The 12,879-nt window shown below is 39.7% G+C and overlaps 1 protein-coding gene across 8 annotated transcripts in view; it reads right to left on the bottom strand.

The window, feature by feature from the left end:
* APBA1 (amyloid beta precursor protein binding family A member 1) overlaps window positions 1-12,879 on the bottom strand; it is a 112,510-nt gene that overhangs the window by 70,768 nt on the left and 28,863 nt on the right. For 2 of the 8 annotated variants that reach the window (XM_061628404.1, XM_061628451.1), the window contains one exon: window positions 8,812-8,906. The exons of the other annotated variants lie outside the window; for them this stretch is intronic. The gene's annotated coding sequence lies outside the window, so the exon portion shown is untranslated. The remainder of the gene's footprint in view (window positions 1-8,811; window positions 8,907-12,879) is intronic. 8 annotated transcript variants of the gene reach the window in all.

Here is a 12,879-nt window from a genome sequence, read left to right as displayed (position 1 = left end):
TTGCAAAAATTACATAATCGTTTTCAAATATACTTAGGTTAATTACAGCATTCCACATAGTTTTTTGGCAGCGGAGAAAAACATTGAGTAATTTTTATGTAGCTGCTGTGAATGATCAGATCAGCTTCAAAGCCAAATTCCCACTAAAGCCAAATCAGCTTCAAATGGGTGCTGTTTGTTAACTTGCACTCCCTCTGCTGGATCCACTCTGCAACACAAACAACACGTGCCTGCATATCTTCTGTGGGCCACTCACCAGTTAATTTCTCTGCAAGCAATGCAGAACATGTTTAAAGCCCAGAAATACTGAGCTCCCAAACTATCTTAAAAGTATAAATGTTCTTCTAGATGAATACATGGGAAGAATAGTTGGATTACTGTAAGGCTTCATACAGAGAATAGGGTTTAAATTCAAATAATTAAATAAATCACAATCCAGGGCTGCTCAAAAATCCTATAAGCCTGTTCACCAATATTTTTTCAGTACAAGTATATCCAGAGAAGTCTTTTGAATTTCTTGACCTTTTCCTCCAGCATACGGGATAGACACAACCAATCACACTTGCACGTGGTTTGCAATCTGCATCCTTTACCAGGGAGAGAAAAAAAGATGAGATCAGCTGATTTCCATGGCACAATACAAAAAGGGCAGCAGCATCACAAAGCATTTTATAAAATGAACAGCAATGAAACACAAGTCACTTCAAGTGAAGATAGATATACTAAACATATCAAAGAAAGTGTGCTGAAGAAAGGTGGCTGTAAAGCAAATAATGCTGCTGGTTGAAGCACATCATGGATCCTGCCTCCAACTAGGTAGCACTGTTGTTGTTATGTGCCTCCAAGTTAACTACGACTTATGGCGACCCTATGAATCAGCGACCTCCAAGAGCATCTGTCATGAACCACCCTGTTCAGATCTTGTAAGTTCAAGTCTGTGGCTTCCTTTATGGAATCAATCCATCTCTTGTTTGGCCTTCCTCTTTTTCTACTCCCTTCTGTTTTTCCCAGCATTATGGTATTTTCTAGTGAATCATATCTTCTCATTATGTGTCCAAAGTATGATAACCTCAGTTTCATCATTTTAGCTTCTAGTGATAGTTCTGGTTTAATTTGTTCTAACACCTAATTATTTGTTTTTTCCGCGGTCCATGGTATCCGCAAAGCTCTCCTCCAACACCACATTTAAAATAAATTGATTTTTCTCTTATCTGCTTTTTTCACTGTCCAACTTTCACACCCATACATAGAGATCGGAAATCAGGGCTGTGGAGCCGGTACGCCAAACCTTTGACTCTGACTCATCTATTTTTCTACTATCCAACTCCGACTCCTTCATAAATGGCAAATGTATATTAACTAGTAATAACATATTTACTGTAGTAAAATGGTAGCACAAGGCATTTCATCACCACCATTAGGCTAGATTGATAGAACATAAAATATATTTATTTGATTAAAATTTCTGAACAAGAAAACTTTCCTAAATTTTTATTTTGAAGCCGGAGTCGGTACATTTCTACTGACTCCGACTCCACCCAAAACTGACTCCGACTCCACAACTCCGACTCCACAGCCCTGTTGGAAATACCATGGTCTGAATGATCCTGACTTTAGTGTTCAGTGATACATCTTTGCATTTGAGGACCTTTTCTAGTTCTCTCACAGCTGCCCTCCCCAGTCCTAGCCTTCTTTTAATTTCTTGACTATTGTCTCCATTTTGGTTAATGACTGTACTAATGTATCCTTGACAAGTTCAATGTCCTCATTGTCAACTGTAAAGTTACATAAATCTTCTGTTGTCATTTAGTCGTTTTGACGTTCAGCTGTAGCCCTGCTTTTGTGCTTTCCTCTTTAACTTTCATCAGCATTTGTTTCAAATCATTACTGGTTTCTGCTAGTAGTATGGTATCGTCTGCATATCTTAAATTATTGATATTTCTCCCTCCAATTTTCACACCTCCTTCATCTTGGTCCAATCCTGCTTTCCGTAGGATATGTTCTGTGTATTGATTAAATAAATAGAGTAATAAAATACACTCATCTCATACCCTTTCCAATGGGGAACTAATCGGTTGCTCCATATTCTGTCCTTACAGTAATCTCTTGTCCAAAGTATAGGTTGCGCATCAGGACAATCAGATGCTGTGGCACCCCCGTTTCTTTTAAAGCATTCCATAGTTTTTCATGATCTACACAGTCAAAGGCTTTGCTGTAATCTATAAAGCACAGGGTGATTTCCTTCTGAAATTCCTTGCTCCGTTCCATTATCCAAAGTGTGTTTGCGACATGATCTCTGGTGCCTCTTCCCTTTCTAAATCCAGCTTGGACATCTGGCATTTCTCGCTCCATATACGGTAAGAGCCTTTGTTGTAGAATCTTGAGCATTACTTTACTTGCATGGGATATTAAGGCAATAGTCGATAATGACTGCATTCCCTGGGATCCCCTTTCTTTGGAATTGGGATGTATATTGAACGCTTCCAGTCTGTTTAGTTTTCCATATTTCTTGACAAATTTTTCTCAAAATGTGGACAGATTCAGTCTCAGTAGCTTGTAGCAACTCTATTGGTATGTCATTTGATCCCGGTGATTTGTTTCTTCCAAGTAGTTTAAGAGCAGCTTTCACCTCACATTCTAAAATGTCTGGTTCTTCATCATACGGTTCCTCCATGAATAAATCTGTCATCCTGACATCTCTTTTATAGAGTTCTTCAATGTATTGCTTCCATCTTCCTTTTATTTCATCTTGGTCTGTCAGTGTATTCCCGTTGATTATTCAACATCCCTACCCTTGGTTTAAATTTCCCTTTCATTTCTCTAACCTTTTGGAATAGGGCTCTTGTTCTTCCCTTTTTGTTGTTGTCTTCTATTTCTATACAATAACTATGGTAATAGTTCTTTGTCCCTACGTACTAGTCTCTGTATTGTTGCATTTAGGGTTCTGACCGTGTTTCTATTGCCTTTTGCTTTTACTTTCCTTCTCTCTTTAACCATTTTAAGAGTTTCTTCAGTCATCCATTGAGGTCTTTCTCTCTTTTTAACTAGAGGTATTGTCTTTTTGCATTCTTCTCTGATAATGTCTTTGACTTCAATCCATAGTTCTTCTGGTTCTCTGTCAACTAAGTTTAAAGCCTCAAATCTGTTCCTTATTTGATCTTCTTCTGGGATGTTATTTAAATTGTATTTTGGCATTATGATTGCTTTGTTGTTCTTCTTTAGCTTTGCTCTGATTTTCGATACAACCAGTTAATGATCTGTACCACAGTCTGCTCCCGGTCTTGTTTTCGCAGAAAGTATGGAACTTCTCCATCTTCTGCTACCAATTATATAATCAATTTGATTCCTATATTGACCATTTGGTGATGTCCACGTGTACAGTCATCTTTTGGGTTGCTCAAAAAATATGTTCGCAATGATTAAATGTCTTTCTCCTGCTTCATTTCTGTCTCCTAAGTCCAATTTTCCCACAATTCCTAGTTCTTCTCTGTTCCCTGCCTTTGCATTCCAGCCCCCCATGATTATCAGCACATCTTGCTTTGGTGTGTGATCAATTTCTTCCTGTACTTCTGCATAAAACCTCTCAAATTCCTCTACTTCTGTATTTGCCATTGGAGCATAGACTTGGATGATGGTTATGTTAATAGATTTCCCGTTTAATCTCATTGATATCACTCACTCAGACCTTGCCTTGTAGCTCCTAATTGCTTTTGCTACATCACTTCTCACTATTCAAGCAACCCCATTTTGTCTTAATTTCTCATTTCCTGCATAAAATATTTTGTAGTTGCCTGATTGAAAATGTCCCATTCCCGTCCATTTGAATTCACTCACACCAAGTATTGTAATGTTGATATATTGCATTTCTTTCTTGACAATTTCTAACTTTCCCTGGTTCATGCTTCTCACATTCCATGTTCCTATTGTGTGCATCGTGCAACTCTGGACTCTCCTTTCGCATCTGTGTGCATCAGCCTCTGGGCTTCCTTTCGGCTTTGACCCAGCTGCGTCATTAGTCACAGCGCTACTCGTACTTGTCCTCTGTTCTTCCCCAGTAGCTTGGTGAGTGCCTTCTGAGCTGGGGGTCTCATCTTCCAGCACTATCTTGTGTTGTATTTTGGATACTCAGTTCATAGGGTTTTTGTGGTAAGAGGTATTCAGAGATGGTTTACTATTGCCTCCCTCTGAGTTTGGATGCATCTTAGTCTGGTGTCTCAGCTTTGGCCATTCCGCCTTGGGTGCCCCTGCTAGGAGTCTAGCCTCTTGGTCTAGGCTCCTAAGGGTATTGCTCTCTGCTTCAACACTCTCAAACCCCCTCACCATGTTAAGGTGTGCATCCTAAAGGGGGATATCCAAAGATTGTGCCATGCAATTGGAAGGCTCTTCCATCTCAAGAAACGTAACATGTTTGTGGAGGGATCTGATATACCAGGACAGCCTTAATTGCCATGGCTGTTTTACCATGGGAATGTCTGGCAGGTAATAACAGAGAAACCTATCGCAACACTTCAAGCTCTGGGAATTGCTGCTGCTACTCTCTCTTCTTGGAAGACAGTGTCTGAACTACAAAATGGCAAAGAAAAGGGCCAAATAATGCATAAGGAGCATTTAGGTAGATGTCTTCTCAAGGTTGGGATGGGAAAGTGATAAACAGAAAAATGTCAAGCTGGAAAAATATTACCTATGGGAAACTTTTTATCAAGTACAGAAATGACCTAAATAATTGCAGCAACAAGACTCCCAATCCTGCAGAGGATATTAAGCAAGAATCTGTGCAGAGCTTCAAAAGAGTCCAGCTGTGCATTTTATGCACATCTGAACTTGGAAACATATATGCAGAAAGTGGTCTTCCTTCTGCAAGTCCACACAAGGAAAGAAGACCTGTCAGATATCTGTAGAACTGTAATGTATATTGGCTACATCATGGAGATTGCAGAAAACTGACTTTCCTATTTGAAAATGGATGGGATGAGATGGCACTGGAGAAGATATATCCTATAGAGAGGAGATGGGGAACTTGGCAACCTTGGGATGTTGTTGGATTACAGTTCCCTACATCCTGAACCATTAGCCTTACTGGCTAGGGCTGATGGGAGTTGGAGTCCAACAACCTCAGGAGGTCACCAGGCTCCCTGCTACAAAGGACTCATCTGTACTTCTCAGAATACAGAGTTAAACATCTAGCATACATAACTTATTTGCAAATGTGGCCTCATTGAACCTGCTTGGAAAGAATTATCACTTTCCATTAAAGTGGAGGAGAAGAGAGAAGGGTTGGGAGAGAAGGATGCTTTGCACCCTGTAATACTCTGGGAATGCAAACTAAAGCCTACATTAAGGAAAAAACCCTATGCTTCCTATATGATTGCTTCATGCAGATGATGCAGCAATGCAATAAAACAAGATGAGTGTTTTTTTGTTGTACAATAGCTTGTTCACCAATAAAGGCCACTTTTCCTGACAGACTTTATTTTGCTCATGGGGATGGGGGTCCATCACATTAGTATGTAACTGCAAAAACCTAACTTGGACATGCTTCAATTAACAAATTAAATAATTTAAATTTATTGCAGAGGGAGCTCCAGTGTATCTCCAAAGGACCTAGATGCCCATAGCCACCTCCCTATAGCTAGAGACCTACTCTGTTTTAATAAGCCCATGCTATACATTCATATCTCTGTTGGTAGAAAGAACAGATGGTTGCTCTCCACGTTAACATTCTTATTTTATGTTATGAAAATAGTAATCTGGAGAGAAATCAAATCCATGGTCATTTGCAAATCTCTCACAAGTATGTCCAAGCATGCAGAATGCCAGGATTAACAAAGCACCAAGCTTGTTAAAGAATGGGAGCAACACTAAGTAACATACACCTAAACCGGGATGTTTTTATTAATGCCATGTATGCATCACTTTAGATAACAATGTAACAGTACATAGAGATACGAGGATGATGACAGCAGAGGGTTTCAACTCTGCTGAATAAGAGAACATCAGGGTATTCTGCTGACATCTGAAGAAAGACATCTGAAGAAAAGATCAATATCTGGATTGTTGCTGGTGAGTGGCCTACTACAATTCCCAGGATCACAGCCAGTGTCCAAATAAACGTTAGGAAACAAGGAAGGATGGCTTTTATAAAACCTAGTAGAGTGTGAGCACCAGACCACAAGTTCTATTCAAGAGGCATCAATGCCCATTAATGTTTTTTTAAAAAAATCTATCAGCACCAAAGTCAAAAACACTTGTCAAATAGACATCATACTATTTTTCCATTCATAAAAAGTGCTTCTTTTTGGTTTCTTCACCATTACAACTATGCCTATCCTCTGGGCAGCCAAAAGAGGTGAAAGGTTTCTCCATTATATCTCTAGAATGCAGGGAATATTACCTCTTTATTTACTTTTTTTAACAAAATTATATATACCACTCAATTTTTTTAAAAAACTCTCTGTGGTTCACAGCAAAAATTATCAATAACACCATTAAAAACAATTAATTAAAACAGCAACCAACTAAAAAGATTATAATATATAAACTGCCTCTATGTGCCCTCCAGATTTCCCAGCCAGATTTCTGGCACTTCAGGTGGTTACCTAGCTTCCTTCTACGGTTCAACTGGTCCTGGAGATAAGGTGTATAACTAAAAGCAGTGGTCTGGTTCAGATGGAATGGAAACTTGTGTTTTCCCATTACAAGAATAAGGCTTTGGCTTGCACACTCAGTTCTCTGTTTCCCTCCTCTTTCATATCCCAGGTGGTGGTGGTGGTGGTCCGACATTTCTGCTTTTAGTTTAAAAACAAAGCTTCCTGTGATGTCTGCACTTGGGAACTGTGGTTTGTTTAAACTCTAGTTAGTGAGAATGAACCAGGATTAAATCATTGTTTTTAATTCATTCACACTAAATAAACACCGACTGATGCATCAGTTTAAACAAATCATAGTTCCCTGAGCTCAGATGTCAAATTGGAAGAGGAAGCTGCAATATCTTCCCCAAATGTGCAAAACTGAGGTGGGGGGAAAGAATGAGCCCAAGGCTTGCCACAGCTTATTCACATAGCAGGAAACCACTGTTACATCCGAACTGGTCCACTGCCCTATTTAGATCCTTATTCAACAGCCTATCCCAAGCAGCAACAAGCACAGCAGGAAACACCCAGATCCATAAACTTGTTAAGCATTTTGCACTTTGAAAATGGGATGTCTGCTTTTGAAGACTTTGACTTTCAATCACCACTGTTAGAAAAGGAAATGCAAAACTTACCAATTTCTCTGTATAAATACACGCATGTTTCCAAACACATTCAGCCTAATCCATGAAGAAAACACTGCATCAGCCCTTAAGTGCCATCTGGATGTTTGCACTGGTCCTATGCCCCCCCCTTTTAAGTAGGAAACATTTCCCTAAACTTGTAAACAATTGTTTTTTTTAAAAAAAGAAATAAATCTCAGTTTATCACCTTAACAAAACATCAGGCACTGGCTGACAATAGGAACCATGTATTTCTGTCCTTTATCTCCACTGTGTTAATTTTGCCACTTAAGTTTTCATGCTCTCAAAAATCTGTGCACTACAAGTACCAGCACAGAACCACGAGTTATAAAGCTACCATCCTTTGCTAAATACAGAGATAAGATGCAGTAGTAACACATAACAGGAGCTGACACATTCTCACTATACATAGCTTGATGACAGGTGGTTTGTTATTGACAATATTATTTGTTTATATCTACAGATTTATTGAGAAACAAAATAAACGATAAATACAAACAAGCTTTTGGCAATGGAGCAAGATTTTTTTCTATCTCATATAATAGACGGAGGGAGTACGTCACTTATGTTTACAAAACTGATTCCAAAAAAGTAGTTTACTCATCATCTTCAAAACTTATTTCTATTTAAGTTTTGAGAACACAAAAGGGGGAGTGAGTTTACTTCTCTCCTTCCTTCAGATGCCTCAGAACCCATCCCATCTGTGGATCTTCAACCACAGTGATGTAATAGCAGCAGCAGCAGCAACAGCAATTTATTTTGTATCGACAATAGGTCAAAACAAACCCTGTACTCATAAAAGTTCCAGAGTTATGGCTATCAATCAGTATAAAAATATTGAAATGAAATCAAAATCATATATGAAAACATTAACTCTAATGAATCTATATACATGTACCAGATTTGGTTTGCATTCATCCTTTGTTCTCTCCTTTTGTTCTCTTCTTTTTTGCTTATGCTGTAAAACATCATGTACTTGTATGGTGGGAACCAGGGGAGCACCTTCTATAACAACAGTGAATAGAGTGATGGCCTCTTCAGTCATGGACCCGGGTTTATGGAATACCATCCCCAGGAAGACTCATCTGGTTCCATCAGTACAATCCTATACATGTCTACTCAAACGTAAGTCCTATTGAGTCCAATAGGCTTATACACAGGTTAACTGGGTATAGGTTTACAGCCTGTGTTGCTTTTTCAGTGCCAGGCAGACATTTTTATTTGCCCGGGCTTTTGGGCTTGGAATGTGAACTGATCAGCTAAATTTCACCTGCTCTGCTGAATTTTTATGTTGACTTTCTTCTATACCCTTTCTCCTTTACATTTATTTTCTTGCAATTTTGTAAAGTTTTTTTTTACTTTTTTTGTCCTCAACCCAGGTATTTTTATGAACAGCCTCAAAAACTTTTAAATAAACACATTGTTGGTGCTTTATAAATAGTAATAAGTTTGGGTTAAAGGTATTTTGATTGTTGGTTGCTTTAAAAAAGATTTTTATTGCATATTTATTAAGGAAAGAAGGAAAGGAAAAAACTCACATTAACAATGCAGTAACCATTAGTACATCCATTCCAGTTCCCGTATACAGATCAATATATGCCATCCAGTTGTCCAAATAAATATCCAAACGAATCTGGAGTTTATAGAAAGTACATTCAAATGTAGCAAGGGTGTTTATTTATTTAAATAATTTATATCCCACCCTTCCTCCCAGAAGGACCCCAGTCAGGGCCGGTGTTTGCAAATGCGGACCTCGATTGAGAACCTGCAGAGCCCCTGCACTCCCCTTCCGCAATCCGCAGCAAGATTCCTGCTGCGGATAGCAGGGCAGGAGCTTCAGAGCCACCCGCCATTCCCCCACTTCACCTACCTTTCTCTTTGCTGTTTTTTGCGGCTGCATGCACTGCGCGCACAGGTTTGCCATCAACCAAGATGGCAGGAGAGGCTTCAGCCCCTTCAGGAAACCTCGGCTGCCATGTTGATTGATGGCAAACCTGTGCGTGCAGTGCGCGCAGCTGGTGTCCAAGGGCCCCCGGCATACCTGGAGCTGGCCCTGCCCCCCACTAAGCCTTTAAGGTGCAATTCCCCAAGCACGGCCAAGCGCAGGGCCCGACTGAACCCAATCAGTCCAATTGGTATTTTGCCGGCCCTGACCCCAGTGCAGCAAAGCAAACACTCTAAAACATCTTAAAAGCAGGCTTTAAAATGTATTAAAACAAAATATATTTAAAAACATATTAAAACAAAACATCTTTTTTTAAAAAAAACTTTTAAAACGTCTTAAAAAGCAATTTCAGCAATGAAGCAGACTGGGATAAGGTCTGTACTTAAAAGGCTTGTTGAAAGAGGAAGGTCAGAGATAGTGCCTAACAGAAATAGTGCCTGCCTAATATTTAAGGGGAGGGAATTCCAAAGGGTAGGTGCCACAATACCAAAGGTCTGCTTTCTATGTTGTGTGGAACAGACCTCCTGATAAAATGGTATCTGCAGGAGGCCCTTACCTGCAGAGTGCAGTGATTGACTGGGTATATAAGGTCTTCCAACCACTGTGTTATAGATGGTGGGTATTCATCTTTCCAGGCTCAAAGTATGATCTCTGCATATGTTGTTTGTTGGTTACTTAAATAATCAGCAGTAGTTTGTTGTACATGCTTTGCAACATGTTGTTCCACACCTGTACCAAACAGTGGTTTGAATCTAACAGTGGCTAGTGGAAAATCTGTTCTACTCAGAGAAGAGTGGTTCCAACTTAGCTAAAGATCACTATGTGAGAAAACTGACTCCAAGGCCAGAAAAGTTATTCCATTTGCACAAACTCTTGCGTAAGGTTCGAACAAGCCCTTTTCATGAACTTTTTGTAGCCCATTAGACTCTAGAGCTTATATGCTAGGGTCTGTATCTTCTTTATTTATCGTGTTCCTCATAATGCAACCTCCAATACGTTGCACAGCTGCTCTGCAAGAAGTTGTCTGCTTACACACTTAATGGAACAGCACCAATACACTCTTACACTCAAGTCCAAGCAAAAAAGCAAAGGAGGACAACAGGACACATATGAATTCTTTCTGCAGTAAGTAGCCACCCTTCTATGAAAGAGAGAAATGCAAAAATCTTGTTCAGTACATCTACACAAGTGGACTTAAGGGCCAAGAGGAATTGCAGTTCAGTAAACATAATCAGTGGAACTCTACTGAACCAATGCACTTTCAGGGTGCTCATTTTTCTACTGCTTCCAAATAATCCTTGAAACCCTAATGATGGAAGTTCACCAAGATGTTAATAGCATACCTTGGATATTTTTTTTTTGGTTCCAGACTTCTATAAACAAATAAAACCCGTTTTCTGACCTATAAACTGTCTTTCTGTCACCAGTTACAAAGTAGTGTCATGTGAATTAGCCTACACTTCTGGTATTTTTTCTCTGCTATTAAGAATAATTATATCTAAATATAGGATAAAATTCTAGCAAAATCCAACTTGGATTCAGAGGTTTATCCCATCATAAAGAAGATAATGTTTGGAGTAGAGTTGTAGTTGGCAGGTGTATGAACTTCAAGTGACACTTTATTGGCAGGCATTTTCAATAAGGAGGGTATAAGGGAAGCGAGTCTGAATAAAGACTTCCCAAGGGCCATGTTCAGCGCTCTCTCTCTCTCTCTCTCTCTCTCTCTCTCATGTTTGATGCATCTTGGTCGCATAGAAACAAAAACAGTATTGGAATCACAAGATAAAAGAGATTCCCCTTTCCAAATTAAATCCAACATTTCAAAAGAAAATCAGTTAAAAACACTTGTTACTCATCAGTTTAACATTCCGAATATTGTGGTAAAAAAGAGATACTTTTAGGACTCGTATCAACAAATGTTGTGCTCAGTTTTTTTTAAAAAAAGTAAAACTACTCTTAAATTTACTTCCTGTTATGAATGCCATAAATTGTTACTGTTGTCTCTCATCTGCTAAGCTACTACATAATAAAAAACACCCCTTTGTAAAGCTGAACATATATATAAAGATTTCCCTGATGCATTACCTAATCAGGTATTTCAAAACTTTTGACCAGGGCCAATAGGTACATATATCACTAATTCTAAAACATCATCTTTGGGTTTTACTTCTGAACCAGCGTATATAGATTGATGTTAGTATCTTGTGTTTTTTTAATTGGGTACGCTATCCTGATAATATTTATATACTAGGTTGTATCCAGTGCTAGTTTTACTCCAAACAGATTCATTAAAATTAATGAATCTAAGTTAGCCATGTCATTGATCTCTTTTAACTGTTTTTAATATTGTATTTTAAAATTGTTGTAACCCGCCCTGGGACCTTATGGCGAAGGCCAGATAAGAAATCTACAATTATAATTATAATGCCATAGGCTTGATCCGGTCCATACATATCCATGGAGATATCTCCTTAGGCACAACAGAGCAGAGTTCTTTTCCCCTACCCATTATGAAGAATTGAAGGCCTGTCTTCTTCTTCTATATCCATATCCCTGTCCTGCCATTTTCACCTTCTGCTCAGTCAAGGAATGTAAACTCTTAGAAGGTGGGACAGGGGTAAGGAATCGGATCCTCTCATTCCCTGCTATTCTAAGTGCCTATGTGGTGGGGCAGGGGAGACTGAGGGAGGGAGAGAGAGAAGGACAGCCAGACTCTATTATGCCCTGTGAGGGATCCCTTCATTGATGCTGTGCCTACAGCTGACTATCTATTTGTTTGTTTGTTTATTTATTTATTTTGTATCCCACCCTTCCTCCCAGCAGGAGCCCAGGGCGGCAAACAAGGCACCAAAAACACTCTAAAACATCATAAAAACAAATCTTAAAATACATCAAGACAAAACAGTGTTAAAAACATTTTTAAAACTTTTTTAAAAAAGGGTCAAAAACATTATTAAAAAACATATTAAGCAATTCCGACACAGACACAGACTGGGATAGCTCTCAACTCAAAAGGCTTGTTGAAAAAGAAAAGTCTTCAAAAGGCACCAAAAAGATAGCAGAGATGGCGCCTGCCTAATATTCAAAGGGAGGGAATTTCACAGGGTAGGTGCTCCCACACTAAAGGTCCGTTTCCTATATTGTACAGAACGAAGCTCCTGATAAAGATGGTATCTGCAGGAGGCCCTCACCTGCAGAGCGCAGTGATCGACTGGGTATGTAAGGGATAAGACGGTCTTTCAGGTATCCTGGTCCTGAGCTGTATAGGGCTTCGTACACCAAAACTATAACCTTGAACTTGGCCCGGTAGCAAATGGGCAGCCAGTGCAATTCTTTCAGCAGCAGGGTGCCATGTTGGCGATACCCTGCTCCAGTGAGCAGTCTTGCCACTGCATTTTGCACCAGCTGCAGCTTCCGGACCAACCTCCAGGACAGCCCCACATAGAGCACATTACAGTAATCCAGCCTGGAGGTTACCAGTGCGTGGACAACAGTGGTCAGGCTATCCCAGTCCAGAAGCGGCCGCAGTTGTCTTATCAGCCGAAGCTGGTGAAAGGCACTCCTAGCCACTGAGGTCACCTGAGCCTCTAGCAACAAAGGTGGATCCAGGAGCACCCCGAGGCTACGGACCTGCTCTTTCAGAGGGAGTACGACCCCGTCC

This window comes from Rhineura floridana, chromosome 1 (genome assembly GCF_030035675.1).
Source record: "Rhineura floridana isolate rRhiFlo1 chromosome 1, rRhiFlo1.hap2, whole genome shotgun sequence".
Classification (NCBI taxonomy): domain Eukaryota; kingdom Metazoa; phylum Chordata; class Lepidosauria; order Squamata; family Rhineuridae; genus Rhineura; species Rhineura floridana.
This window is presented reverse-complemented; position numbering and strand designations above follow the sequence as displayed.